This window comes from Salvelinus namaycush, chromosome 20 (assembly GCF_016432855.1).
Source record: "Salvelinus namaycush isolate Seneca chromosome 20, SaNama_1.0, whole genome shotgun sequence".
NCBI lineage: Eukaryota > Metazoa > Chordata > Actinopteri > Salmoniformes > Salmonidae > Salvelinus > Salvelinus namaycush.
Window position 1 is genome coordinate 44,894,149 of NC_052326.1, and position 6,073 is coordinate 44,900,221.

A 6,073-nucleotide genomic window follows, 5' to 3' on the forward strand; every position below is an offset into this window, starting at 1 on the left:
CGTTCAGCCAAGTCTCGATGAAACATAAGATTTTACATTTTTTAACCTGTCTGGCACCGGGGTTCCGCTAGCGGAACTCCTCCCACATTCCACTGAAAAGGCAGAGCGCGAAATTCAAAAGATATTTTTTAGAAATATTTAACTTTCACACATTAACAAGTCCAATACAGCAAATGAAAGATACACATCTTGTGAATCCAGTCAACATGTCCGATTTTTAAAATGTTTTACAGCGAAAACACCACATATATTTATGTTAGCTCACCACCAAATACGAAAAAGGACAGACATTTTTCACAGCACAGGTAGCATGCACAAAGCCAACCTAACTAACCAAGAACCAACCAAACTAACCAAGAAACAACTTCATCAGATGACAGTCTTATAACATGTTATACAATAAATCTATGTTTTGTTCGAAAAATGTGCATATTTGAGGTATAAATCAGTTTTACATTGCAGCTACCATCACAGCTACCGTCACAAATAGGACCGAAGCAGCCAGAGTAATTACAGACACCAACGTCAAATAGCTAAATACTCAACATAAAACATTTCTGAAAAATCGATGGTGTACAGCAAATTAAAGACAAACATCTTGTGAATCCAGCCAATATTTCCGATTTTTTAAGTGTTTTACAGCGAAAACACAATATAGCATTATATTAGCTTACTACAATAGCCTACCACACTACCGCATTCATTCATCAAGGCACGTTAGCGATAGCAAGAGGCACGTTAGCGATAGCGAATAAACCAGCAAAAGATATTAATTTTCACTAACCTTCATAAACCTTCATCAGATGACAGTCCTATAACATCAGGTTATACATACACTTATGTTTTGTTCGAAAATGTGCATATTTAGAGCTGAAATCAGTGGTTATACATTGTGCTAACGTAGCATCTTTTTCCCAGAATGTGCGGATATTTTTATGACACTCAACTATTCTGACCAAATAACTATTCATAAACGTCACTAGAAAATACATGTTGTATAGGAAATGATAGATACACTAGTTCTTAACTTTTTATGGCTGCAGGGGCAGTATTGAGTAGCTCTGATTAAAGGTGCCCATTTCAAACGGCCTCGTACTCAATTCTTGCTCGTACAATATGCATATTATTATTACTATTGGATAGAAAACACTCTCTAGTTTCTAAAACCGTTTGAATTATATCTGTGAGTCAAACAGAACTCATTTGGCACAAACTTCCTGACCAGGAAGTGGAAAGTCTGAAATCGAGGCTCTGTTCTTCTTCCTGCCTATACATGGGCATGATACGTAAGAGTCTACGTGCACTTCATAGACCTTCCCCTGGATGTCAAAAGGCTGTGAGAGAAGAAATTTAGTGTTTATCTTGGTCTGAATTGGAATACAAGCTCTTTGTATGACGTGTCCCTCATTTCCGGTACTCTTGGGAGCGCGAGGTGGACAGTGAGATTGCCTTCTGTTTAGCTGCCGTTATGGACGACTACTATCTCCGGCTTTGATTTTATTTGATACATGTGACCATATCATCGTAAAGTATGTTTTTTCAATATAGTTTAATCAGATTATTGAAATTTTTCCGGGAGTTTTGCCGTGTTCCGTTCTCTGACTTTGTTGACGATGGAGAGATCCGTGCCACTTGGCTAGTGCGCGTGCTAAATCAAGAGGGAAAGTTGCCGTTCTAAATCCAAACAACGACTGTTCTGGACAAAGGACACCTTGTCCAACATTCTGATGAAAGATAAGCAAAAGTAAGAAACATTTTATGATGCTATTTCATATATCTGTCGTACATGTGAACTAGTCGTGGGCGCCCAACGTTTGGGTACTCTAGCTATACCGAAGCTGCATATCGTAATGAAGTTATTTTTAGAATTCTAACACTGCGATTTCATTAAGAACTAATGGATCTATCATTTCCTATACAACATGTATTTTTTAGTTATGTTTATGAATAGCTATTTGGTCAGAATATGTGTGTCAGAAAAAGTGTCAGGAAAAATCCGGACGTAGTGGGAAAAAGTAGCTAAGTTAGCACAATGTGTAACCATTGATTTCAGCTCTAAATATGCACATTTTCGAACAAAACATAAGTGTATGTATAACCTGATGTTATAGGACTGTCATCTGAGGAAGAAAATCAAGGTTAGTCAAAAATTATATATCTTTTGCTTGTTTGTTACGATCGCTTACTTTTGCTACTGGGAAATTGCTTGTGTTTTTGGCTATTGTGGTAAGCTAATATAACGCTATATTGTGTTTTCGCTGTAAAACACTTGATAAATCGGAAATATTGTCTGGAATCACAAGATGCCTGTCTTTCAATTGCTGTACACTATGTATTTTCCAGAAATGTTTTATGATGAGTATTTAGTTATTTGGCGTTGGTGTCTGTAATTATTCTGTCTGCTTTCGGTGCAATTTCTGATTGTAGCTGCAATGTAAACTATGATTTATACCTGAAATATGCACATTTTTCGAACAAAACATAGATTTATTGAATAACATGTTATAAGACTGTCATCTGATGAAGTTGTTTGTTGGTTAGTTTGGTTGGTTCTTGGTTATTTAGGTTGGCTTTGTGCATGCTACCTGTGCTGTGAAAAATGTCTGTCCTTTTTTGTATTTGGTGGTGAGCTAACATAAATATACGTGGTGTTTTTGCTGTAAAACATTTTAAAAATCGGACATGTTGGCTGGATTCATAAGATGTGTACCTTTCATATGCTGTATTGGACTTGTTAATGTGTGAAAGTTAAATATTTAAAAAATATATATTTTGAATTTCGTGCCCTGCACTTGAGCTGGCTGTTGTCATAAGTGTACCGACGTCGGGCTTGCAGCTATAAGAAGTTTTAATGCAATCGCCGTGTTAGAATTCTAAAAATAACTTCATTACGACATCCAGCTTAGTTATAGCGAGAGAGTACCCAAAATCTGGGCGCAAACGACTATTTCACATGTTCGACAGATATATGAAATAGCATCATAAAATGGGTCCTACTTTTGACGATCTTCCATCAGAATGTTGTACAAGGGGTCCTTTGTCCAGAACAATCGTTGTTTGGTTTTAGAATGTCCTCTTCTCCAGTCAATTAGCGCGGAAAGCTAGCAAAGTAGCGCGAAGCTCTCCTTCCTGAACAAAGGCACACAACGCAACACGCCTAACGTCCCGAATAAATTTCAATAATCTAATAAAACTATATTGAAAAAACATACTTTACGATGATATTGTCACATGTACCAAATAAAATCAAAGCCGGAGATATTAGTCGTCTATAACGACAGCTTTTCAGAAGGCAAAACCAGGTCCCTTCACGCGCTCTCCAGAAAACAGGAAACTGGTGACACGTCATGCCGAGAGCTTTTATTCAACCCCAGATCAAGTTATACACTCCATTTCTTCTCTCACTACCCGTCGACATCTAGTGGAAGACGTATGAAGTGCATGTATACTAATAAATATCAAGGACATTTATAGGCAGGGCCTAGAACAGAGCATCGATTTCAGATTTTCCACTTCCTGTCAGGAAGTTTGCTGCAAAATGAGTTCTGTTTTACTCACAGATATAATTCAAACGGGTTTAGAAACTAGAGAGTGTTTTCTATCCAATAGTAATAATAATATGCATATTGTACGAGCAAGAATTGAGTACGAGGCCGTTTAAATTGGGCACGATTTTCCCCCAAAGTGAAAACAGCGCCCTCTGTCCTCAACAGGTTAATGTCCCGTTGGTAGGATAGTCTTGAAAGTAGATCATCCAGTATTTTTTCCAATGACTGCACGTTAGCCAATTATACGGAGGGTAGTGGTGCTTTACCTACTCTTCGGCGAATTCTTACAAGGCACCCGCCCTCCTCCCCTTTTCCTCTGTCTTTTCTTCACGCAGATGACAGGGATTTGGGCCTTGTCTTGACAAAGCAGTATATCCTTCGCGTCGGACTCATTAAAGAAAAAATCTTCTTCTAGTTCGAGGTGAGTAATAGCTGTTCTGATGTCCAAAAGCTTTTTTCGGCCATAAGAGATGATCACAGTACCATTATGTACAAAATGAGTTACAAACAATGCGAAAAAACAAACAAAATAGAACAGTTAGTTAGGAGCCCGTAAAACGGCAAACCTCTCCTCCAGCGCCATTATTACCCTGCGTTCCGTCAATGTGGATAGAGGCGTGCTCCCTCCGCTGTCTCCTGACGTCCACAATCAGCTCATTCGTTTTGAGGGAGAGGTTATTTTCCTGGCACCACTCCGCCAGGGCCCTCACCTCCTCTATGTAGGCTGTCTCATCATTGTTGGTAATCAGGCCTACCACTGTTGTGTCGTCTGCAAACTTCATGATTGAGTTGGAGGCATGCGTGGCCTCCCAGTCATATGTAAACAGGGAGTACAGGAGGGGGCTGTGCATGCACCCTTGTGGGGCCCCTGTGTTGAGGATCAGCGTAGTGAAGGTGTTAAGGGTAGGCAACAACAAGTCTGCCATGCTGATCGTCAACACTGGGGCCCCTCAGGGGTGTGTACTTAGTCCCCTACCGTACTCCCTGTTCACCCACGATTGCGTGGCCGAATACAACTCCAACACCATCATTAAGTTTGCTGCCGACACAACAGTGGTCGGCTTGATCACCGACAACGATGAGACAGCCTATAGGGAGGAGGTCGTAGGAACTGCAAGCAGGTCGCTTAGAAATCTGGTTTCCCAATGAAAATCCATTGAAAAGAGAGTGACCTCAAAAAAAAGAAAATCTGAATGGTTTGTCCTCTGGGTTTCGCCTGCTAAATAAGTTATGTTATACTCACAGACATGATTCAAACAGTTTTAGAAACTTCAGAGTGTTTTCTATCCAAATCCCCTAACAATATGCATATCTTATCTTCTGGGGATGAGTAGCTGGCAGTTGAATTTGGGTATGCTTTTCATCCAAACGTGAAAATGCTGCCCCCTACCCTAGAGAAGTTAACACGCTTAATTCCTCGGGAGCGGCCCGTGTCGGTGGCAATATGTTATCCTCAAAGTGGGCGAAGGAGGTGTTTAGGTTATCCGGGAGCAAGACGTCGGTGTCCGCGACGTGGCTGCCATTTCTCCTTTGCCAATGTAATCCATCCACCTGACAAGTATGGCATATCAATTAAACAGCAAGATTATTACACAGGTACACCTTGTGCTGGGTACAATAAAAGGCAACTCTTAAATGTGCAGTTTTGTCACACAATGCCAAAGATGTCTTCATTTTGAAAGAGCACACAATTGGTATGCTGACTGCATTAATGTCCACCAGAGCTCTTGCCAGAGAATTCAATGTTAATTTCTCTACCATAAGCCGCCTCCAAAGTCGTTTTAGAGAATTTGACAGTACGTCCAACCAGCCTCACAACCGCAGACCACGTGTAACCTCGCCAGCCCTGGACATCCACATACGGCTTCTCACCTGTGGGATCATCTGAGTTTAGCCACCCGGACAGCTGATGAAACTGAGGAGTATTTCTGTCTCTAATAAGTCCTTTTGTGGGGAAAAACTCCTTCTGATTGGCCGGGCCTGGCTCCCAAGTGAATGGGCCTATGCCCTTCCAGGCCCAGCCATAGCTGCACAGCTGCCCTGTCATGTGAAATCCATAGATTAGGGGCTAATGAATGTATTTCCATTGACTGATTTCCTTATATGAACTGTAACTCAGTAAAATCTTTGAAATTGTTGCATGTTGAGTTTAGATTTTTGTTCAGTATATTTCCTAGAAGTAAATTGTAATTTGACATTGATGTACATTTTATTCCTGACATGATGACTGAATGAAAATGACTTCCCTATTCCCTATTGTCACACAAATGTATGCAGGAAATTGTGCAACTATTGTATAGGACGAGGTCGCTACAAGGTCAATACGTCAATAGAGTGTATGTGGATGTTTCTGTGTGAGTGCGTGCGTGCGTGCTTGCTCATGCATGTGAGCACGCGCACGAGGGCGTTCGACGGAAGAAAACCAACACGCCCAGATGACTTCCCAACCCACATTATGCATTACGCCGTCAGCTTCCGCAAAATGGTCAAATGAGTCAACTGCCAATGAATTTTGGTGACGCGCA